A 27,175-nucleotide genomic window follows, 5' to 3' on the forward strand; every position below is an offset into this window, starting at 1 on the left:
GCGTCAATGTTTTTTTCCACAATATTTTGCACAGCTGCTGTCATTAACGGTTTCTATATTCAGATTTGTTTCCAATACAAAGTGGCTGTATAAACAAGTGTTCCAAACACTCAACCTTTGTATATTTTCAGCAGAAATTTTAGCATTCAAAATGTCGTATCAGATAAGAGAAACTATTTGTTTTCTTCTGTATACTGTAGCATTGATCTACTGTTTTCAAGTAATTAAACAAGTCAGGTGAAAATGAATTAATCTGTGCAAGTAATTATCTCTGAATTATTTGTGTTAACATTAAAGGTCCCTACGTTTATCGTGTGTATGTCACCATTTAAATTCGCTTGATAATTTATTAAAATTTTAAATGTTATTTCTTAAAGTTTTTCTTTAATCACTTACTTTACCTACATACCAAGTTTGTATAAAGTTGACCTCATTTGAAATATCGAATTAGTTAGATATGTTTTTCCAAATCATTCCGTTCTGAGTAAAATATTTTGAAAACTTGCTCTCAATCAATGGTGTGTGTTCACAAACTATCAAGCGTAAGGCCATAAACAGTTTCAGAGTAATTGTAATTAATAAACAAAAAGGGATTTCCTAATTCAGATGTTGACGTAGCGTATTGCGAGCTGAGAGTATACTTTTTTTTTATAATCAGACTATTTCTGGAAAATCACTCATTTTTATATGTTTGTATAGATGATATGAACATGTCAACCTTTCTATTTCGGTCCGGTTACACTACTTTACATTGTTCTGTAAAAAAAAGGACGCATCGTCGTAGTCCAATTGTTTGAAGAAAGAACAGATATATATCCAAACAAAGTAAATAAGGTATGGAAAGTTGTTCTTACCAGGAATTGCTACGTTCGTTTAATCGCCTCAGACAACACTCAAATTAATTTTCAACACAATGTTCTTAGCTTAATATTTACACACCTTCGAAACATACCTAAATATTCAAAGGGAAAAAAGTGTCATACATTGAATCAAAAGAATGCAAAGACATACATATCTTCAACCCATTTACACTCTGCTGTAAAAGAGTGATTTTTAAGGAAATGGAAAACTTATTACGTTAAGAGTGTTTTTCCTGTTTTGTTACCTTTTTTCATGTGCACAGATGCATTTATAATAATTATTCATGCATGAGCCAATACATGATAGTTATGGTTCAATTTTGTGTTAGGTTCCGATGCATATATGTAAAATTAATGTAACTAAGAATAAGCAGACATGGATATGTTGATGTATGTGAATATGTGTATTAGTAAAATACATTCACCATTACAGATTACAAACTATATACAATATGCATAACAATCTATTTCGATGTTTCAAGTTTGAAATTGGTCTACAACCATAATAATCATATAGAACAGATATCATATTTAGAAGAGACACATCCAGGTCGGAAAACAAAACTGAGTGAATGGCGGGAAATTTCAAAGGAGCAAGACCGGGTGTATCGACATAGTTAGCGTCTCCTGTTTTCATGCGTCATCTGGCATTCGAATCCACACTAAGTCAGAGGGTCATAATTGGTAATATTTCAGAAGAGACGACTATATGTGTATATACACTTCTAAGATCGCGCAAACATGTTGATAGTGATATAAGACACCGAAACATTGTATTGGTCAACAAACACGTAATTGTGACAGTCAATAAACATGCACATGATGAAAGGAGATGTGGGATATAATTATATATCAATGATGCATCAACCCAACAGTAAGGCAACAATAAAGTAACAAAAACACAATTTAACACACAAATTTGACTCATTAATAGAAAGTCCTTTAATCATTTTAATGGTGGAATAAAAAAAAAGATCCTTGAATGTTACTACTAGATAACATTTATGGCATAAATTAATTTTGACTAACCATGCTACAGGGCACAATTTATATAAAACTTTCACATGAAAATATATAGTTTAGGTTCAAAGCATTTACAAATGTATAGTGATTTAATACTCTATGTTAAATTTAAAAAGAATATAATTATGATGCTAACTTTGCTCTTTTAATATTTTTTTTATTTTTTTTTATTACATTGGTAGCAATGAATTATATTGATTTCCCAGTCAAATAAAAACCGATAATTTCACATGTGAAATAAACGTGCTTATTTCACTCTCTGACGTCATACAACAATAGGCGTTGTCAAGACGTCGATAACGTCGGATCAAAACAAATTATGAATGCGTAGAAAAAAGATATAGTTCCTTACATTTTCTACATTAATTTCATTAAAAAAAGCCATTTGCCAATGTAATAAAAAGAATAACTAATCAAAGAATTCAAATATCGAAAAATATTCAACTCGTGACCGAACAACATTGATAATTAACTCATGCGCTACGCGCATTCGTGAATTAATGTGTTGTTCGGTCACTCGTTGATTATTTTTCTCTATTTGAATTCTTCGATTAGTTATTCTATAATTAACTTAAAACCATGTACATGTAGCAATTAACATGATGAAATATTTATAGATATTTTATTCATTGTAATTATTCATTTTGAGAAAAGATGCAACAACCTCCACAACCCTTGTTCAATATGAATCCTTAAGTACACGATTAAACAATTACTAATTGAATAAGCACATTTTGTTTAATCAACTGTGTTTTAAGAAATGACAACTGGTATGACTCTGTGCATGGTTTCAGGAACATTAATTTAATAATATTGTTTTATTTTGATGATTAATGTTATTTTGAACCATCTAATACATATTCACTTTCGATACCTTATATTATCAAATATGTTCATGTTTTGTTGTCCATGATTTGGGAATTATTTAAAAATTGAATGAAAATGCATACTTGCTAAATAAATCACTAAAATTAATAATTTTCATAAAATTTTATGGTCAGATCATATGTTTTCGTACACCGTCATAATAATTTGTACTATGCATGTTTTTTCAAAGGGAATTGTTACGTCAAAATGCATTCTTAATAGAACGAAAACTATCAGCTGATAAAGCAAAACCAGGGAAATACTTGTAATCCAGCAATAGTAACACAATTATATGGATATGTACATGTCAAGATTGGTTGGTTGTTGGTTATAAAAAGTCCAGTGACAAGTATTCCATGCAAATTTAAGACCAGAGAGTTAACAATACATTAACATACACTATGTACATGATGTATAGGTCCTGTGAAAGGCCATCCCGCACAACAAAAGTTAACCAATGCCCCACATGTTTGTGTTTAACAGTAAGACGATGAAGATCAAGAGTAACCTTTTTTTTATTTCCCTTGACATTGTCACCCTTGGGGTGATGTATGCAAAGTAAATAAGGGATTAAATGACATACACATGATAAAAGAGGGAGGGGGAATGGTGTCATACATGAATTTCAATGATGCACAACTTTTCCAAGCCCAAATCTAACTTTGCCTTGGAACATGCAACTATGCACCATTCTGAATCATTCATAGCCTGTCTGTAGGAAGAACAAATGTGCACATTTTCCCTTCAAAATCTTGGATCCTTGATTATTCGATAGACATGTTTTAAAATATTGTTCATTTCTACTCACCGATTGTAATTTCCAGCTCAGCTTATATTGTACATGTGGTCTAACATCTGTAGTTTCCTGTGTAAAATATAGTTTGCCGACCTGCAGGTCCAGTTTGCGGCAAGAAAATAAAGAGGGTAAATCGTTCACGGTGAAGAATTGTTTTCCGTTTTTAATGAATCTTGACAGATTTAATTAATTATTTTTTTATCATCGGAAATATCCCTCATGTAGAGTAATTAAAATTAAAACTGTTTTATTATGCAGTACAATATTGGTATCTTAGTCATATTCTTTAAATTTACTAAAGGTACACCGACGGTACATTTTCTATTCCTCAGAATTCATCAAAACTTTTTCAAATATAAATTTGAATGAATTCATTAGCATCTTCTGCAATAATATTAAAATTCCATTTTTTAAACGAAGGCTTCTGGTATGTTAAACCAGTTATGAACGAATCTGAATAGATAAAATAAAAAGTAAAGATACCTAAAGAAAAGTCAAACGCACATGTCGAAAATGAACGGACTATGCTATGGCAATAAACGGAAAACGACAAACAACGATCGCAAAAACAATAAATAAAAAACAAAACAAGTCAACAACCGCACAATAGATGATAATAGTATAAATATGGGCTATTTCAAAACTATATCAAATCTTCAGAGCCGGGTGAAACGTAATTTTTTTTTACACCGAGTTGCTACCGTGACGCTAAAATATTTGTCGACTGCAACAACCTATGAAATGTTTGTTTTAAACATTTAACGACTGTAGCAACCCTTTAAAATTTGTAATAAACATTTTATGACTGTAACAACCTTTACAAAGTTGTAACAAACATTTTACAACTGTCCCAACGCTAAAAACGTTGTAACAAACATTTGTTGACTGCATCAACGTCTGAAAAGTTGGCACAAACAAATTTCAACTGTCCCAACTATTAAAAGGTTGGGACAAACATTATACAACTGCCACAACTTTTGGAAAGACTGTAATAAATAGTATTTGATTGTGAAAACCCCGTAAACCACTGCAACAGTCCTTAAATGACTGTTGATAACATTTTTTTGGTTTTCACAACCCATTAAAGTGTTGGGACAGACATTAATCAACTGTATCAGTTTCTTTGACAGTCATCTTCAGTCTTCCACAGACTGTTACAACGACTGTTACTGGTATGGACAAGTGTTTTTTCGTCCAGTAGTAAGAGTTAGCGTCTCCTGTTTTCATGCATCATCTGGCATTCGACTCTACACTCAGTTATAAGGTCATAATCTCTAATACTTCAAATCAGACGACTATATTGGTATATACACTTCTAAGACTACGAAACATGTTGCTAGTGGTATGAAACACCTAAACCTTGTATTGGTCAACAAACACGTAGTTGACAGCCAAAGAGAGGCAAAAAATACCAAAGGAATATTCAATTTCATATTTGAAAATAAACTGACAACGCCACGGCTGAAAAAGAAAAAGACAAACAGACAAACAATAGTACAACATAGAAAACTAAACACTGAGCAACACGAACCCCACCAAAAACTGGGGGTCATCTCAGGTACTCCCGAAGGGTACGCAGATCCTGCTCCACATGTGGTACCCGTCGTGTTGCTCATGTTAGTATAAACCTGGTAATAAGTCTAATTCGGTAGGTCACATTCGGGAAAATGGAAGGGGATTGTAGTTTTGACATTAGGAACATATCCGCTATCATCTTTTAAACGAATATTCCGTAACGGTCAACCAACTCGTAGTGGCATCTGTAAAATTTACGATGGGATGATTTCAACTTCACCACTTGAAAATCTTGGTTTAATAGCTTCCTTGTGAGCAGCAACCCTCTATCAAGGAAATCATAATATGAATACGTATACAAAATTTCAATCATACAAGTGAGAGGTTTAGCTAGCTATAAACACAGGTTCAATCAACCATTTTCTACATAAGAAAATGCCTGTACCAAGTCAGGAATATGACAATTGTTGTACATTCGTATGATGTGTTTGAGCTTTTGATTTTGCCATGTGATTAGGGACTTTCCTTTTTGAATTTTCCTCGAAGTTTAGTATTTTTGTGGTTTTACTTTTAAACATAACTCTGTCGGAATTTTGGAAGCCAAATATATTTCAAAAGTTCTTATCCATGGAATTAATTACAAAACATTTCAAGCGTGTCTCGGTTTATCCAATGGAACAATTTAGGGAACAATCCCCGAAAGAGAACACTATACCCCAATGTATTTGTGTATTTCACATACATGAATAGATGTCAAATTTGGTAAATAGTCTCATAATAAAATATTTTCACAAATTTTAGATCATGTGCTGATCATTACGCAAATCCATTTCGGTGTTCTTCAATTACCAAAATAAATCTTCCTTTAAGTTAAAAAAATGAATAATATCGAATGTTATTTAAACAAAGCAACTACCTTATTTAATATCTACTAAATAATTGTCGAATTTATTAACTGACTTCCATTGAAAGTCTAACTGTTTTGAAAAATAAACCTGCTTGGACGTTAGTAAAAGGACAGGTTGCATCATCCAAAATAATCATGCAATGTTTTTGAGATACAGTGACGTCGATTTGGCACGTTTTGGGGGATTTGACACATTTGAGGGGAAGGACACATTCCAAATGTTAAATTTAAAATTCTTCAAAAAGAAATAATCAACAATGCTTTTCAATATAAAAATGGTAGCATACGCTATAAATATATTTCTTTGGAATACCATACGGCATATTTTGTTAATAGTGAACAAAAAGGTAAAACATGCCAGTGGCCAGCATTTGGTACTGGCATGAAAATACGGCTTTTGTGTTATAAAAATTTGCTGTTACAAAATTTTTGAAATTATTTAAAATGAAAGAATGTATCTCCCTCATGCAAAGCTCTGATTCCTTGTCCGGCTTTGGCTATACTTTTTTGTCCTTTTTGGTTTATAGTTCTTCATCTTTTTAATAAGCTTTGGATTTTCAAATTATTTAGTCTCGAGCATCACTGAAGAGACATTTATTGTCGAAATGCGCATCTGGGTTAGAAAAAATTAGTACCGTTTATGTTATTGTTGTTATGCTACACAGAGTAACAACTAATGCGTTTCCTATTGACGACATGTTTGTTGAATTTGGAGGTAGATTTTTTCAACAATTTGTCGGCATTCCTATGGGAACGAACTGTGCGCCTCTCCTCGTCGAACTCTTCTTATTTTCATATGAGTCGGAGTTCCTTCAGACACTTGTCAAAAACAAGAAGATCAAAGAAGCCAGATCATTAATTTTACATTCAGATGTATTGCGGATGTTCTTTCCGTAAACAATCCAAACTTTTCTGATTGGATTCCATTAACATATCCTCCAGAACCAGAAATTAGAGAAACAACAGACACGACTTCCTTCGTCTCATTTTTAGACTTAAGCATCGAATTTGACATCAGCGGTCATGTCAGTACCAGAATCTATGACAAAACGAGGCGATTTTAATTTTGAAATTATCAATGTCTCCCACCTTAGTAGCAATATACATACAGCACCTGCCTATGGGATATACATTTCCCAACTTATTCGGTATTCAAAAGCGTGCAGCTACTACTCAGACTTTGTAAAACGTCACCAGTGTACGAGCAGAAAGTTTGATGAACAAGGGTTATGTCAAAGAACGTCTCGTACTTTTTCTATAAAAGTTCATCGGATGATACAAGACATTGTTGAAAAATATTCCGTATCAACTTTTCAAATAATGCATGATGGTCTTGATGTATAGATTCTAGGTATTGACGTTGTTTATCATCTTAATTACGTGTTATCGTGTTCTTTTATTGGTCTTTGTAAATTATCAACGTTAACTGTTTGGTCCCTTAATGGTATTATCCTAAAGACGTGGATCGGTATTTGTACATCCTGCCATTGTGTTGGTGTGCTGTTGTCATTTTTTGTACTCTTGGGTTTCAATTTTGCGTATGTGCTTTGCCTATATGCCTTATTGTTTTTCTCTGTTGACATATTTGTTTGTTTTCATAGTGATTGAGATTATAATACAATGGTGGTTTATTCCACCATTTTCTACATAAGAACATGACTGTATCAAGTCAGGAATATGACAGTTGTTATCTACTCGTTTGATGTGTTTGAGCTTTTGATTTTGCCATTTGTTAAGGAACTTTCCGTTTTGAATTTTCCTCGGAGCTCGGTATTTTTGTGATTTTACTTTTTGGCTACTGTACCCCTATTTTTGACATTTTTACCTATTGTGTCTGTTTGTTTTGATCACACATAGTTGGCAATATAATGTAATGTTATGTAACTGTCATACGGGTGAGAGCTTTAGCTAGCTTTAAGGCCAAGATTAATCCATCATTTTCTACATGGGAGTGTGCCTGTGCCGGGTCGAAATTATGACAGTTGTTGTCCATTTGTTTGATGTGTTTGCGCTTTTGATTTTGCCAGTTGTTTGAGGACTTTCCGTTTTGAATTTTCCTTGGAGTTCGGTATATTTTTTTGTTTTACTTTTTTCTGGGTGTTTAATGTTAAATAAAATTAGAGGAGCGAATTAGTGTTTTTCCTAAGGTATTAACATGTGACTTAAGTCTATGACTTTCCTAATAACTTGCAATCTGTGTCCATTCAGATAGGATTCTAACACACATCACCCTGAGCATTTTTTATGCGCACAAGTTATTTACTTGATTTTTGAAAAAAAGTCTTTAATTTCATAAGTTTACTTAGCAAATTGTTGGCAAATGCTGTTTTGTGTTTTCAAATTATTTCTACGAGGTTGTTTTTTTCTTTATACCAACGTATTATACTATGGACATAACAACCTTTTTATTTTAGGACGGTGACACTATTTTACACTCAGCTGCTAGAGGTGGACACCTGTACATACTTCAATTGTTATTAGAAAGAACAGAGATCGATCCAAATAGAGAAAATAAGGTATTGAATGAGGTTCTTTACAGAATTGTCCGACTTTGTTAAATTGTCAATCAAAATAATGTCAACACAATGTTACTTATAAAAATCAATACAAATCTCCGCAAAATACTAAATACCAGAGGGGAAAAGCAATTATATTTCAACAACAAAAAACAAATACCAAGACAAACGTTTTTCATGAAGTCATGTATAAACAGCCACTACGTATTTGATTAAAGTCTAAAGTTTGTAACCCTGCATAACTGAAGATGTAATAATGTTGTAAAAAAAAAAAAAACTAACGTAACAAATTAAATTCACCGGAACTGAACATATGATACAGATTCAAAAAACAAGTCCTATCATATATAAGCAAATGCTTTTTAAATAAAAAAAACAAAACAAAACAAAAAAACTCGTTAATTTCGTTTTCTTTTGTAGTCTGTAGAACAGCATATATTAATTAGCTGTTTCTAATAATTGCACGAGTCTGATCAAAATCAATCAATAAGGCTCAACTTTGTCTTTAAATTAAAAAACAAAAACTAGCAATAACACATGCACCAATTATATATATATATAGATGTTCTATTCATCCAAAGTTAGAACTTAAATGAAAATCGTAAAGCTTCTTTTAAACTGGATTTTACTCTGCGTATTCCTGTGCGTTTATTTATAATAGATTGACTAAAGGTTTAGAGAGGGGGTTGAGATCTCAAAAAACATGTTTAAACCAGCCGCATATTTGCACCTGTCCCAAGTCAGGACCCTCTGACCATTGTTAGTCTTGTATGTTTTTTTTTTTTTAAATTTCAGTTTCTTTTATATGGATCGATGTTTAGTGTGACGTTCATTTATATATACAAGTTCAAATTTTTGTTCAGAGGCCAGCTGAAGGCCGCCTCCGGGTGCGGAATTTTCTCGCTGAGTGGAAGTCCCATTGGTGTCCTTGGGCTGTTTTTTGCTCTTTGGTCAGGTTTTGTCACTTCGACACATTCCTCGTTTCCATTCTCAATTGTATTGAAAACAAAATATTTCAATTCATTCGAGAACATAAAATATGTTAGTCTGATCAACAAAAAAAAACATATTCCCATTGGTTTTTTATTGCTCATCTTGACAGTTTCATTTGTACAAGTACCTAGGCCTGAACTCACCTGTTGATCTACTGGTAATAATGTCTTAAAATTTAAATCTGATAAGGTTTTTTATTAATCGCAATTTTACATCCATTACTATTTGTTTTATATATTCCTAATGTTAAATATACAATTGGTTGGTAATACGTTTTCCTATTGTCATTTTTGTTTCTTTCTTTTAGAAATTTTTGCTTGTAACATCGTTTAATTCAAACCAATATATCATGACTCTGACCACGACACTTGTATACTAGAAATGTCTTTACTTTCAAACAATATTTGATTTATTGTATGTTTTGCTCTTCAGAGCTATCATTTTCAACTTACCTTCACTATAGTTGTTTTGCAACAGATTTTAGTTTAAGTCTGTTTGCAGGTTAATTTCAAATCATGTGAACAAAAGTTCATTAATAGTCTTTAACATAGTTTTCATATGATATAGGCAAGTTAATGATGAGGTTATTTAGGACAGGTATAATTTAAGTTTATGAAGAGGTGAGTTAGAATAAGTTTAAATATTTTTCTTTATCTGTTTATCTATTACTGAATGGTTTCTTTTTTACCATTTCTCAATCAGATCGTTAACCGGTAAAACTAATTAATTTTATCCATATAAACATACATAATAGTTATTGTGGCTCACTATAAATATTTAATGTGACATAAGAACATCTCTACTAGATTTCTAATTAAGAATCCTATTTTTCAATTAATACCAAGCTCTGAATTTGTTGCATACAATTTTATTCAGCTAAAGCTTCCTTTAAGGATTTTGGACCATTCTTTGAAATTAAAATTGTATCATTACCGAATGTGATTACTTATTCTATATGGGTGTGTCATTTCTATCTGTACTACTATTATTCAATTCATTGTTTTCTATATTAAGGAATTTATTTGATCACTTTTTTTATAATTTTCGATATTTGGTTTCGAATTTAATGAACAGTGTTAATGTTTTTTTCACAATATTTTGGAGTTTCTATATTCAGATTTGTTACCAATACAAAGTAGCTGTATAACCAAGTGTTCCAAAAACTCAACCTGTGTATATTTTCAGTAGAAATTTTAGCATTCCAGTTGTCAAATCATATTAAGCAAATATTTGATTTCTTCTGTATACTGTAGCACAAATCTACTGTTTTCCAGTATTTAAACAATCGGATCTAAATGAATTAATCCGTGGAAGTAATCATCTCTGAATTGTTTGTGTTTACATTAAAAGTCTCTACATGTATCATGTGTATGTCACCATCTAAATCCGCTTGATAATTTATTAAAGATTAAAATGTAAATCTCAAAGTTTATTTGTAATCACTAACTTTAACTCCATACCAATTTTTCTTAATAAAATTGACCTCATTTGAAATATCAAATTAGTTAGTTATGTTTTTCCCAATCATTCCGTTCTGAGTATAATATTTTGAAAGCATGTTCTGAATCAATGAATTGTGTTCACAAATTATTAACCTTATGGCCATAATCAGTTTCAGAGTAATTGTAATTAATAAAAAAAAAAGGATCTTCAAATTCAGAAGTTGCCTTTGCGTATTGTTGGCTGAGAGTGAATGTTTTTTTCATAATCAAATTATTTCTGAAAAATCGCTCATTTTTATATGATTGTATAAATATTATAAACATGCGAACCTTTATATGTCAGTCCGGTTAAACTCCCTTACATTGTTCTGTAAAAGATGGACATATCGTCATAGTCCATTTTTTTATTAGGAAGAACATATATAGATCCAAACAAAGTAAATCAGGTATGGAATGTTGTTCTTACAAGGAATCTCTACGTTCGTTTAACCGGATCAGACAACACGAATGCAATGTTTTGGAATACAGTCACGTCGAACTGGCACATTTTGATGGATTTGACACATTTGAGGGGAAGGAAACATTTCTAGATGTTAAATGTTAAATCAAATTAGAATGCTAAAGATGCAGAAGAACGCCCAAGTGTATTTTTCCTAGGGCATTAACATGCAACATGTAACTTAAGTCACTAAGACTTTCTTTCAAAGTTTTAATTTCCAATGAGTCAAAATGGCCTTGGTGGTTAATTTCTAACGTCCTTACCTTCAGTGCATGGCGTTTGATTGTGCAAGCGACATTGCAAGCAAAAATAAAAAGTTTGATTTGAAGTTAGAATAATGTCTTCAGTATGATGACATGTCTGTTTGTTGATTGTTACGTTGTCAGCTACCACGTTATACATCCGGCTCGAGTGTTGGCCTTGTACAAAACAGTGTTCATAGTCATATCACATTAACATGCTCTCTTCGGTTTATTCAACACTTGCAACTGGACTTAAACACAATACGTCATCATTATCGTTGGTCAATTTAAAAAAAAACTGTAAATAACTACCATATTAGACACAATCGACGATTTGTTTAATTTGAAATTATAAAACAACAAGAGAGGGGCTAGATTTATCACCAAAGACTACAAATCAAGAGATGAAGGATGTATGACAAAAATGCTATTAGAACTTCAGCTTCCGTCATTACAATCAAGACTTTAACAGCAACGACTGATTTTCTTTTTCAAAGTGGTTGAGGGGAAGATACCAGCGCTCCCTCCGGACGACCTTCTTAAATTCCACAGACCTAAACAACAAATCAGAGCAACAACATACAATAACTTTGTTACTAAGAACATTATAGACCAACAAGTCCGTAACAACAAACGAGCGTTCATAGTTCCAAATGGTAAGACCAACCAGTTCAAAAACTCTATTTTTGTGCGCACTGCAGTAGATTGGAACCATCTGGAGGACTCAATAGGGTGCGTCACTAAAACCGAGGAGTTTAAATCAGCACTCATCAGCAAGCGCGACTAACTTGTGCGCAGACTAACCTGTCACACAATAGCCGATAGGAATCTGTGACGTACCCATTCACATTCAGAAGTGGGAAAGACAGATACAGAACAATTAACAACGATTCATTTTAAAATATCATAATGAGACAACGTAATATGTGTTCAAAAATATTGACATGAAAATATTCACATGGATAGTTTTCTTTTTGATCAATACAATGTTTAATGCACAGAAGAGATCTTTAAAACATTTATTTTTATGCATGCACAAGTCTTGGTAATATATATTTGAGATTGACAATTGCAATTCAACCTGTTATGATATGATTTAATGTTGACTGTAGCTTAATAACATTTTTTGATTTGTGAAACTATTTCATTATATGCAATGATTTGTATCCAAAACAACATAAACATAATACCCAATATTTTATAAATTATTCTGGCAGAGGATACATTGCTGTGTTGACTTAAATTATATCTCCTATATTTCTTATTACAAATCCAAACTTCTTGTTTTTTTGTTGTTTTCAAATTGATAGCAAGACGTGGACTGTATTTGTTGTCGATCTTGTAAATATAAATATAAATATGAACAACTGTCATGACATACAACAATGTAGGATGTTTAGCTAGTTATCAAACAAGGTTAAAGCAAATTTTTTTTTCGGAAAATGTCCGTGCCAAGTCAGGAATATGACGGTTGCTTACCGAACTATACTCACCTTGGTCAAGTTGAAATTAAAGTGTAATTCTATGAAGACATAGGATAACACTGGAGATGTTAGATAAGGTAGTAATGCGCAACTGCAACCTCTATATTTACAATGAAAACAAAAAGTGTTGACAAAGTACATCTACCCATGAAAAATATTCCTTGTATATTATCTGAGCATAATTTCCTGCTTCTTAGTCAGTCATTATCCTTTTCAGCCCTTTTATGAAGGATGACCATTATATTGTTGGGGTCTCCCTTTCCACACAATCAATCTGCCGAATCGGTATCACATCCTTCTCCAAAATTATGTTCAGTGTATCAAGCATGTGTTTTATTTGTGTTTCTCGACGTTTTGTTGCATTTCTTTGCTTAGTGCTTAGTTTGAATTCCATGTTACTTAACTTTCAAGGAAATTTATGTTCGTATTATTAATTTCAAATTCTTTGTTGTTTATGAGTTAACGTGGTTTAACACTGTTAAATAGAAGATCACCAGCAACACTGTTCATTTTACTTGAATAAGATTTGATAGTTAAACAGAAAATGAAAACTGTCCACTTAAACCATAAAGAGGTTATACCTGTGATTTATTAGTTTGTATTTGATATATATTTTACCAAAACAGAGAACTTCTTTTATTATTGGCAATCCTTGAAATCATTTCAGGGAATTTGTAGAATAATTCAACTTTTTGAGGATCATGTGAAATCATGGGTCATTTTCATGGATTATATATAATACTAATGATTTTAGTGAATATGCAAACGTTTCTACATAATCCCTGATTATACAAATGCAGTGTAACATGTATATTCGTCATAACTTAAATTATAATGACCTATGTCTCACTGCTTTAAAATAAATGACCATGTTATCCTACAAAATTAATGAAGTTTTTCGTTGGCTAGTTCTCTCTAGTTTCTAGTTGTTTACGTTTTCAAGTTGAGAGCAGAAAACTGCATATGTTGTGATATAATATATAAGGAAGATACCTTTTGGCAAATTTCATTCAATTCTACTTTAGAGAAATATATTTTGTTTTTAAGTTAACGGAAGGACTGGCAGACGTGAGACGGAATATAATGACAATAGTTCACACTGTCAATTAAATATAACGGATGAACAGACTAAGCTTACCAATGCCTCTGACTTTTACGGCAGGAGATATATTGAGAATAGCGTTCATAACGCGAAAAACTAAATTTGCTAAGAGTTTTGTATTAAACCTTTTTTTTCTGAAAATAATGGTAGTAATGAACTAAAGATTACAAAAAAAAAAAAAAAAAAAAAATGAATGCCGTAATTCTGTTTTCTCTATTGGGATAACTAGGACAATTAGTCTTTTTAACAGACCAGTTTGTCGAGTTTGTTGAACACATACTTAGACTATGAAAAGAAGTAAGGGGAGATCACTAGTGGAACATGAATTAAGTTGTGTCTGTTCGTCTTGTGATGTACGTTTGTATATGAAAATGTAGGACGTTATATTGTAAATCAACTGTTTTCATGATTTTATTCATGACTTTCGCGAGTAGAAAAATAACGCGAATATAAATCGTTGCGAATATGTAAAACCTGGATCTTTCCTTATTTAAAAAAAATTGAAAATAACGGAATTTAATCCCAGTGAAATGGGCTTGTAAGGGCTAATCGCGAAATAAAGTATCCGCGAAAATATGTTGGTTTACAGTATAAAAAAAGAACCAGAAGCATTTTATACTGCTTTATTGATGAGTGATGCAAAACATTTACAAATTCGACTCAAGTTGTATGCTATGCATTGTGTTTTGTATTAAAACGTAAAAATGCATGATTCCTTTTTTTATTTGTGTTAGTTTGAAAGAAGTATATTTAGAAGATTTATTTGCAATTCAGGCGTAGCTTCATGATAAAGTATCCAGCCAACCATGGCACTGAGTAAGTGACAGTCTCAAAATTTTTAAGTTTAGTTCGCGTATTGTTCGCTAAGATTGTCAAATTATTTTGATAAAGTCGTTCATTTTTATACTTTGTATAATACTTTTGATTTTTCCTCCTCCTTGGGAAAAAGTACAATTTCAAGTATCAAAAAGGCTACTTTTATTCCAACATTTTTGTGTACACCTATGATGATATATTCTAGACCATTGGGAAATTTCTCTCTAGTCGTTTTATCTGAACATGAAATCACATTTTATTTATTTCTTAATGGCCATAGCCAAATAGGCACAGCTTTTTGGAATTGGTGGTTTTTTAAGCAGTGCTTGTCAACTTCGTTAGGCCTCCCAACTATTTTGATTCCAGCACCACTTATGAATTGTATCTAGACGAAATGCGCGCCTGGCGTACCACATTATAAGCCTAATATTTTTTATTTTTTCTGGGGTAAATATACGAAATGCTTTGCAATGTATAAGGGGCCTAAGTATTTAAACATCTTTAGGTCAAGAGTCTATGTCCTGTAGTTTTCAATTCAATATGTATGGTAAATACACGGTTTAACCCGAACCTAGACTTATATCCTATTATTTGCCTAACTGTAACTACATAAATGTAAATCATCTCTCACAAGTTACTTAATACACATTTTAGGGCCCTAGAACTATTAAAAACAAACAATTTGTCGATTACGGAATAAATAAATTGAAAAGTGTATAATCACATACGCACAGATCTTTACAGCAAGGTTTGCGAGGAAACCATATATATTTCATAATTTTTTTTTTAAATATTAGTAAATTATAGTGACTGTAACTTGGAAGTCGACAATTTGTTATTTTGATAAACTAGTACATTGTAATTAATAAATAAAAACTTTTTGAACAAGTTAACTATCCAAAACTGTCTAAACAGTTATAGTATCCAGCGCAAAAAGTTTTGGCATAAAATATCTCAGCTTAATTTTAAATTACAAATCCGAATTAATTAAACAATATTATTAGACCTTAACATATTGCATATCAATCTTGTTCAGGTTAAGTTTACTTTAAGGTTGTTTTCAGTCGCTACTTCCCGTTATATAATTGATAGTAAAAATTATCTCCTTTTAAACATATATATCATCACGTTAATCATTGGGCTCCATGTATCAGCTTTAAAAAAACAGTGTTCATATTCAAATTTCATTTTAACATTTTATTTTGCTTGTAATATGTACAACTTGTCTTTAATCAATAATCCGTAATAAGTAGCTTAAGGTCCATTTGAAAAATGTCAATTACTTCTGTCTCATTTGACACACAATCGATGTTTTGTTATCTGAAACATCTAGACAATTATTAACAACGACTTACATCACAATGATAACATTTTGTTTTTCATATTTACTACTACAAGTGCATATTTTTGTATGAAAAAAGAGGCGAAAGATTCCATAGGGACATTCAAAACTCATTAGTCGAAGAAAAACTAACAATGTCAATGTAAAACACGGAAAAAAAAGGAAAGACGAACAAGTCCACAAAACACTGAACAGCGGTATAATACTGCTGCCTCTATATAGAAAAAAACAAGAATGAGCAACATAAACCTCACCAACGAAATGGGGTTGAAATCATGTGATCCTTAAGAGTGGATAACTTCAGCGCCACATGATTATCACCCGCCAGAATATACTTGTTATACGTTTAGTTATCCACAGTTGACACTACTGGACGAAAAAACAACTGTCCATACCAGTAACAGTCGTTCTACGACTGTCTTAGTCTGTGGAAGACTGAAGATGACTGTCAAAGAAACTGATACAGTTGATTAATGTCTGTCCCAACACTTTTATGGGTTGTGAAAATCAAAATATGTTATCAACAGTCATTTAAGGACTGTTGCAGTGGTCTACGGGGTTGTCACAGTCAAATACTATTTATTACAGTCTTTCCAAAAGTTGTGGCAGTTGTATAATGTTTGTCCCAACCTTTTAATAGTTGGGACAGTTGAAATTTGTTTGTGTCAACTTTTTAGACGTTGATGCAGTCAAAAAATGTTTGTTACAACGTTTTTAGAGTTGGGACAGTTGTAAAATGTTTGTTAAAACTTTTTAAAGGTTGTTACAGTCATAAAATGTTTATTACAAATTTTAAAAGGTTGCTACAGTCGTTAAATGTTTAAAACAAACATTTCATAGGTTGTTGCAGTCGACAAATATTTTAGCGTCACTGTAGCAACTCAGTGTATAAAAAAAATTTACGTTTCACCCGGCTCTCAAGATTTGATATAGTTGTGAAATAGCCCATAATTTATACTATTATCATCTATTGTGCGGTTGTTGACTTGTTTTGTTTTTTATTTATTTATTTTGCGATCGTTGTTTGTCTTTTGTCGCTTTCCGTTTATTGCCATAGCATTGTCCGTTCATTTTTGACATGTGCATTTTACTTTCCTTTAGGTATCTTTACTTTTTATTTTATCTATTCAGATTCGTTCATAACTGGTTTTACACACCAGAAGCCTTCGTTTAAAAATGGAGTTTTAATATTATTGCAGAAGATGCTAATGAATTCATTCAAATCAGGAACATATATATTGACGGGACTTGACACTACCTGATAGATATACTGTTCCCAGTTCAAATTTATATTTGAAAAAGTTTTGATAAATTCTGAGGAATAGAAAATGTACCGTCGGTGTACCTGAAGTAAATTTAAAGAATATGACTAAGTTATCAATATTGTACAGCATAATAAAACATTTTTAATTTGAATTACTCTCCATGAGGAATATTTTCCGATGATAAAAAAAATAATTAATTAAATCTGTCAAGTTTCTTTAAAAACGGAAAACAATTCTTCACCGTGGACGATTTACCCTCTTTATTTTCTTGTCGGCAAACTGGACCTGGAGGTCGGCAAACTATATTTTACACAGGAAACTACAGATGTTAGACCACATGTACAATATAAGCGGAGCTGGAAATTACAATCGGTGAGTAGAAATGAATAATATTTTAAAGCATGTCTATCGAATAATCATGGATCCAAGATTTTGAAGGGAAAATGTGCACATTTGTTCTTCCTACAGACAGGCTATGAATCGACGATCTATATCACCACACTCGTGCATAGTTGCATGTTCCAAGGCAAAGTTAGGATTTGGGCTTGGAAAAGTTGTGCATCATTGAAATTCATGTTTGACACCATTCCCCCTCCCCCTTTTATCATGTGTATGTCATTTAATCCCTTATTTACTTTGCATACATCACCCCAAGGGTGACAAGGTCAAGGGAATAAAAAAAGGTTACTCTTGATCTTCATCGTCTTACTGTTGAACTCTAACATGTGGGGCATTGGTTAACTTTTGTTGTGCGGGATGACCTTTTACAGGACCTATACATCATGTACATATTGTATGTTAATGTATTGTCTTAAATTTGCATGAAATACTTGTCACTGGACTTCTTATAACCAAAAACCAACCAATCTTTACATGTACATATCCATATAATTGTGTTACTAATGCTGGATTACAAGTATTTCCCTGGTTTTGCTTTATCAGCTAATAGTTTTCGTTCTATTAAGAATGCATTGTGACGTCACAATTTCCATTGAAAAAACATGCATAGTACAAATTAATATGACGGTGTATGAAAACATATGATCTGACCATAAAATTTTATGAAAAGTATTAATTTTAGTGACTTATTTAGCAAGTATGCATTTTCAATCAATTTTTAAATAATTCCCAAATCATGGACAACAAAACATGAATATATTTGATAATATAAGGCATTGAAAGTGAATATGTATTAGCATTGATTAGATGGTTCAAAATAACATTAATCATCAAAATAAAACAATATTATTAAATTAATGTTCCTGAAACCATGCACAGATTCAAAACAGTTGCCATTTAAACACAGTTGATTAAACAAAATGTGCTAATTCAATTAGTAATTCTTTCATTATGTACTTAAAGATTCATATTGAACAAGGGTTGTGGAGGTTGTTGCATCTTTTCTCAAAATGAATAATTACAATGAATAAAATATCTATAAATATGTCATCATGTTAATTGCTACATGTACATGATTTTAAGTTAAAAAGAAATAAAAAACATATTAAAAGAGCAAAGTGAGCATCGTAATTATATTCTTTTTAGATTTAACATAGAATATTAAATCACTATAAATTTGTAAATACTTTGAACCTAAACTATATATTTTCATGTGAAATTTTTATATAAATTGTGCCCTCTGGTTAGTCAAAATTCATTTATGCCATAAATGTTATTTAGTAGTAACATTCAAGGGTCTTTTTATTTATTCCACCATTAAAATGATTAAAGGACTTTCTATTCATGAGTCAAATTTGTGTGTTAAATTGTGTTTTGGTTACTTTATTGTTGCCTTACTGTTGGGTTGATGCATCATTGATATATAATTATATCCCACATCTCCTTTCATCATGTGCATTCACATCTGACTGCAGATTTTTTGCCTTTTCTACATAATTATTTTATGTTTAACATTCAATATGTGGGGAAAACATAACAAAAATATCTATCTGTAAGCATATTTTTTTTTATCTAAACATGGTATAAACTTTTTTAAAGTATTTTATGAAGCTCAAAATATTTTTATAGATATTGTAGTATCAAGTAAGTTGTCATAAAATTTACTGTGTTAACTGCATTGTATGTCCAATAATTTAGTTTAAAAATACCTTTTATTCAAATTCAAAATAAATAATTAAAATTTATGTATTTACTGAACATGAATTCATGACCATGCAAATGTGACATTAAAATAGGTAATAATCAGGATGTTAACACTGGATAGGTAATAATCAGGAATTCTTATATACATGTTATAGCTAATATACAGATTAAGACACACAATAGTTTATTGCCTTGGGGAGGAATTTTAAACTGTCATGGGTATATATTGAAGATGATTTTATAATGATGTTCACAAATTATAATTGTCCTCTTCAAAATTTTGATAAATATTTCAAAATAAATTGTAATTTAAGAAAAATATGAATCAGCAGGATATAATATTATTTTGGATACAAAAAATGCATATTTTAAAAGTTATCTGAGTATTGATTTATCAAAATAAAATTGGGTAAATAACTAAAATAAAATAAAGAAAGTGTTGTCTGAGCTGCAAAGCATTATTTAATACAAGCTGTAATAAGGAAAAAGTATACAGGGTAACACAAAAGATGTAAAATTAAACTCAAGGATTTAAAACATTAACCAGTCAGGGGACTTTTTGAAATAAGTGATTTTTAAGTCACTTATTCAAGTAGCAAATTCGAAGTTTTGTCACAAATTGTGATTTTGTAGTTTTACCAAAATTTTAAACACATAGGTTTACATAATATCTTTTCATTAGTAAAATTGAAAAAAAATGAACTTTTTGCTTCTTTTAAGCAGCAAGGTTTATGCCTTTGATGCAATCATTTAGCTGCAAATTCTATTTTAGTTGAAAAAATGCTATAAAAATGGCTTTACATAATGAACTGATACTTTCTTAACAGATTTTTCTCAGCAGTGCCACTGTGGGAGTATTTGCCCTGTAAAATTCAAGGTTTCATCTTATAGATTATGTAAAAAAATTCTACTGTTCACGATAAAAATTTCACTGGGGGGTGTTGGAATTAGTCGGGGTTATTAAAATAATGATACTTATTAAAAGAAATGATTTTTTGGAAGGAAATTGAGGTATGATACTTAAACAAGTGATTTTTATGTCATTATCCTAGATTTAGTACAAGGTCATCACCTGACATGACCGGGTCATCCTATCAACACAGATGTTGGTTTTGATAAATTTAGCAACATAATTAGCCCCTGGATCAATAGTATTCTATATTTAAAGCTACAATAAAATTAAATCACTTAGGCTAGTGATTAATTTGTACTACATGTACTTAAATAGGTGATTATTAAAGAAAAACAACTCTTACTTCCAACCTTTATGGTCATAATGTTACTTGAATCAGTGATTTAGAAAAGCGCTCATTTAAGTAAGTCCCCTGACTGTTAACAGGGAGGGTTAAGCCTTGGAACAGTATATATATCATCCTGATTAACCTTAGGACAAAGATTCTACATTTACATCACAAAGGTTTATTCATTATATGCACTTGACAAAGGGAAAGTCAATAGCATCTATATAGTAACAGTGCATTTATTTATTTAATTATTTTTTTCATTCTTTAAACTTTTCTCTGTAGTATCAATTTATTTCATATTAACATGAACAAAAGCAATAACCTGTTGTGAGGAAAAACTATGTCCATGATGTCTGACTTTAAAGAATTGATGAAATTAAGTATGGTGTGAGCCTCAATAAGACAGTAACCCTTCAATGAAAGTACACAGTCACACATAAAAAATCATTAATGTAGAAAAAAGACCATACATAGAATTTAGACCCACTAAAAAGATTTATTCTTCTTGTTTAAAATTGGGACTTAAAAATATAATTGTATAAGTCCTAGAAATTTTTTCGTCAATCAAATGAGGATTGCTAGTTTTCATCTAGGTAGATACAGTTATTGTAATTGACTTTCTTCTAAGTACCGTACAATGTATATAGTATTATGTTAGCTAAAATTTTACTGTACTTTAGTCTCAATGTATATTTTTTTTTGTAGATTCGTATTGGCTTGAGCATGATTCCCACTTAGAATATGAAGCCTGCTACATGTGCACTTTGATGCATAGGAAATATAGATGTCACTGAGTCACTCTTATAGCTGCAAATTGTGAAACAGTGGATTAATTCATTATTTTGTGCTAGTTATTTATTGTTTTTGGAAATAATGAATAGCACTTGCAGCATTATTCCATGATGATGATGACTTGTGATGTTAGGATTAAATTGGACGAGAAAAAAAATTGTGCATTGTACAAATAGGAAACTTACAAATTGTATTAAAGGAGGACCACAGTACTGGATGACTAAATAATTTGGATAATCATGATAATTATTCATTTGGTATATCAATAATGAATTTGGAATAACAAGATTTCATAGTTTCAGTGCATATTAATAGTGCAATCATACATTGTATCTGAATTCCATGAATACTTTGGATAATTATTCATTTGAAATAGCCATTTGGAATAATGAAAATTCCTAGTTTCAGTGAATATTAATAATAATAGTGCATAATATCTGAATTCATGAATACTTTAGTGGATAATCAGTCATTTTAATATAATAACAATTTGGATATAATGTGAATTTCTAGTTTCAGTGAAATTTACAAAACAGTGCATGTATAAATCGCATCCGAAGTTTATGTTGGCATTGCAATTGTTAACTACCACCAGGGTGTGTAAAAAGACCTTAACCACCCATGAGGGTCTCTCGTAGTCGGTCACAGTTGTTAAGTGTCAAATGACTGCTTGCTGTACTTAAAGTCTGAATTAGAATTAAATAAAAATCTAAATTAGTGCCCAAGCATATTAAACAAATAAACCATGTACTTCAAAGTATAATTTTATAGTCCCGCCTACAACAAAAGTTGATGTATGCAAGAAATAGGTATTACAATCTGGCAGCGGCTACAGCCAGTCAGGGGTACTACTTGTACAAGTAATTTTTATTTACTTGAAGAAGTGATATTAATATACTTATATAAGTAAATTTGTAGGATACTTATACAAGTGTATTTTATTTACTTGTATAGGTAAAAAAAAAATTGCCTTAGTTATGTCCCTTAGACATTCAGATTTTTTTACTTATATAAGTGAAAAAGTCATCCTATCTTCTTTTCTTGAATTCTTAGGACTTCTTTGCTCTAATAGAATTTTAAATTGTCTGTCTTTTGCAGATGTCTTAACTAATCATTTAAGTGTAATTTCATGAACAATGAAAATCTCATTTGTCTGTTATCTTCAGAACACTGCTCATTTACAAGCCCCCAAGGAGCAATTTTTGAAGGACTTGCGCAAATACTTAAGATCTTTGTGCAATCAGTTTCTTTGTTGAATTAATGAGATGAAACAGTGAGCTCTAATAAAAAATTATGAGCTATCCTGGGAAAAATCATTAAAGGCATGTTTTTACATCTCAAACTTGAGAATTTTTGTGGGGTTGTAAAAAAAAATTACTTATACAAGTGAATTTTTGAGAAAATTAAGGGGAGATTATTCAAACATTATAGTTAACTTATATCATGTATAGAAGTATATTTTTTTTACCTCTTAAAGTAAATAAAGATTACTTGTACAAGTAGTATCCCTGACTGACAGCGTAACCTATTTGTATAAAGCTTCACTAGGTACATTTTTGAAGCTTAAAGACCTGGATACTTCTTTATGTTATGAAGTTTCTGTTAGTAACTTGTCCGTTGCACTTTACCTTGTTTTCATGGTTCACTGACTGTTTGAAAAAAAATATAACTGTTTGAACAGTCATACAGTGAAATACTCTCTTACATGTATAACATGTACATGTATAATGAGTAATTGAATAAATTTATATGGTATATATATATAGGTATCTTGAAAGGTCTACATGTCTCATTGTCTGTCAGGCAGGGTTAACCTGACCTTGACTTCATTTCATGGATCAGTGATTAAGGTTATTTCAGTTACTTTGTCAAGTTTGTTTCTCAGAGGAATAATAGGTCAACTATATTTGGTGTATGAAATGATTGTAAGGTGAATATATCTGACTGCAAGACCTGCATCAGACTTTGACCTCAATGAAAATGTCATGGTTCATTGAACAATTTGTGGTTTGGTCTATTTCCCAATGTTTCTCAGATGCTATAAACTACATGTACATGTACATGCATGACATGTATAGGATCACTATTTTTGGCGTATTGGATATCTTCGTAAGTTGTACAAGTTTGATTGGGAGGTTTTAAATCTGACCATGACCTCATTTTCATGTTTCATTGGGCAATGTTTAGTTTTCATGGTTTGGATGTTAAGTCTATTTCACAGATACTATAAACCACTAAATTTTGGGTATGGAATGTCAGTTTGTAGGGTGTACATCATCTGTTTGGCATGGTTAATTTGACCATGACTTCATTTTCAAAGGTAATTGATAATGGAAAGTTTATGTGATACTTGTACATGTAGTAAAACCTTCATATATACATGTATTACATTTTTTACATTCAACATAAATTCAATTTTACATGTAGGCAAAGCAGACTTGACATTCCAGCGTGTGCACAGTCACTCTTGTTACATCACCATTGATCATGTCTACCATGTTGATTATAGCTGCTTTTTGTTAACAAAAGTCGGACAAGTATTAACAATTGTTATAATTCATTTGATAATATTGTAGTCTTGTATAACATGTACAATGTCATGAATGTACAATAACAAAAATTAAGGAGATGTGGTATGATTTTCAATGAGACAACCATCAACCGTAGACCAAGTGATGTAATTGTTAGTAACTGCACATCCTTCAACAATGAGCAAAATCAGTACCACATAATCATGATAATGAAAAACCTATAACAGGCCTAGCCATATTGAATGATGTTACACAATGTAAACAAGTTGAGATGAGAAACCCAAGTTTGATTTATATACAAAAGCAACAAACAATCTGTTGGCGATAAAATTGGGTCAGTTAATAGATATAAGAAGATGTGGTATGATTGCCAATGAGACAACTCTGCATCCAAGTCAAAAATTTTGAAAAAGTAAACCATTATAGGTCAAAGTACAGTCTTCAACACAGAGCCTTGGCTCACACCGAACAGCAAGTTATATAGGGCCTCAAAATTACAGTTAAGCATGTTTAGAATTTGAAAAAATAGTTCCTGGATGATCATTTCTGATGTCTCCCATTTTTATCATGTTTACAGACCCATTGAAACATGAGTGATGACAAATGTATCATGGTTTACCAAAGGCTTATCATGCTTATAGGTGATCCAATATTAACAGGCTTCTGCCCTTATTCATGTTTTTCTACAAAACCATTATATCTGCTTTTGAATAAATGCCTTCTAAATATATATCCCAAGATGTTTAGCAACATTTTCAATATACACAATAAGCATTACAAAGGCATACATGTATTATGCACTATTGGTGAGCTGTTTGTTATAATTTACATATACATTATACATACATTGACATATATATATAGCATGGTGTGAAAAGCCTATGCAATACAAACATGACAAATAGACTAAAACATATGATAATAAATTGGTGAAATTGAGTAAACTGCTACTATATGACATCAACCCAACAACAACTAAATAACAATCTAGAGGTCAACATATATCTATACGTCTAAACACGTGAAAACTTTACGACAGATTCATCCACTGGAGAACAAGTGATCATTGATGGTGATACACGGCTGAAATCATAATTGCTCAAAATATCGACACAACAATGTTAAATAGAACTTCATTTTTTTTAATAAGATCATTATTTGATTAATAAAATGATGTGGTACTTGTTTACAAATTAGACAATTTTTCACCTAAAATCCAATGACATAGAAGTTAGCAACTGAATTGGCAAATTTGATATGGTCAGAATATTAATTTCCAACATATAGGCAGCCAGATTATATATTTTCACTCAGACCAGGGCCAGAATACTTATTTTCAGTCCATCCTTCTATTAAAGTGAGTCAAAACTATTTGTGTGATTTAATTAATCAATGATTTTTTTTTTCTAAGGGGCGCCCAAATAAGTTCTGCTGGTAATACATATGTACTGTTTTCATCACTGATTGAAGATGAATATAATTAGAATAATGGACCCATTTGGTTTCTTTACTATTTGAATTATATATCAATATTGGACAAGCATTTATATGATTAAATAAATTGAATTTAAAAAATGGAAATTGGAAAATATTTTAGATAAATGTTAGCATGGTTAGTACGACATCTGATCAACTGAAACCACAAAGGAGAATCCGATGTCAGTCTGTAGAATTTAACAAGACCGGAGTCTAAAGAATACAACAAGTTCTAAACCGTTATGTGAATAAATAAAAGAAGATTTGATTTCCTTGTCTGAAACAATGCGAGTTTTCTTGTTTTGAACATTTCAACTTTCACTGGCGCTAGTTATTTTGTCGGTCTTGTACAGTACGCCCATCTGTTTATAAATACTTTTGGTAAATTGGTTGAGAAAAATCCGGTGAAAATATGAATGATCTCGAGTGATAATATTTTTACCTCAATCAATCATGAATGAATGCCGAAGTGCTATTTATCAAGGACATTTGAACTTCAAATAGACCACTCATTACAATATACAGTACAAAGTCGAGTCAATATTGAACTATTCAAAAATAAAATACAGTAAAATAAATTAAATTTAGATAGATTTAAGATTATTTTTGTTTTTCCATAGCTGCAAAAGATGCGTTAAATGTTCATCATAGCTTTGATTTTTTTTTATATGTATAGAAATCAAAATGGTTAATACGGCAATATTTATAATTTTGCAAGAAAAAAAATGTAGCCAGAAATAAAAGCTCAAAATAAGTGTGTGAAATAAACCCTCGGGGAAAAAATTAAGCAGTTTAATATGGGGATAAGTTTGACAAGGGTGTATATTCGGAGTTCCCCGCTGTGTTTACAGTATATCGTGTATATTGACCGTTATTATGAAGTAATGTGATTCGTAAAACTACGGGTATTGAAGACAACCTTGTATGCATGAATGATTTCACACCTAACTAATTTAAAAAAATTAAAAAGTTTTTATTTAGATAATATTGAAATGAAAATTGTCAACTGTTAATGTGATACAGTTAAAGATACATTTGGTTAGTTTTAAATGCGAATAAAACCGTCCTGTGTGAAATTGCAGGTATTTAGTGCTGGTTCCGATTTTGTTCGATGAGATGAGAGGCGAGGGAGTGTTAATAATTATATAAATTTAGCTCATTCACTAAATAAGCGGGGAATACCAAAATGTTCAGTGGCAAATATTTCAAAATATTTTTTTTTTAAATCAATTTCTATCTAAAATTAATGTATTAAATGGGTTTGATAGTTGTGTCTCTTTGTCACAACCTTATATTGCACACGGTAAAATTGTTTTACAAATAATTTAACCTATCCCTGACTGTCAGAAATTTTGTATCC

General features: G+C 31.2%; 1 protein-coding gene and 1 long non-coding RNA gene across 2 annotated transcripts in view; both read left to right on the forward strand.

The window, feature by feature from the left end:
- Positions 1 to 27,175, forward strand: part of LOC127699901 (putative ankyrin repeat protein RBE_0317) — a 639,895-nt gene that overhangs the window by 88,779 nt on the left and 523,941 nt on the right. The gene's annotated exons all lie outside the window — the stretch shown is intronic.
- On the forward strand, positions 17,700 to 22,558 carry LOC127699894 (uncharacterized). Its single transcript, XR_007981278.1, has 2 exons — positions 17,700 to 18,041; positions 21,722 to 22,558. It is a non-coding gene; the product is annotated as an uncharacterized LOC127699894 (long non-coding RNA).

This window comes from Mytilus californianus, unplaced genomic scaffold (genome assembly GCF_021869535.1).
Source record: "Mytilus californianus isolate M0D057914Y unplaced genomic scaffold, xbMytCali1.0.p SCAF_43, whole genome shotgun sequence".
Taxonomy (NCBI): domain Eukaryota; kingdom Metazoa; phylum Mollusca; class Bivalvia; order Mytilida; family Mytilidae; genus Mytilus; species Mytilus californianus.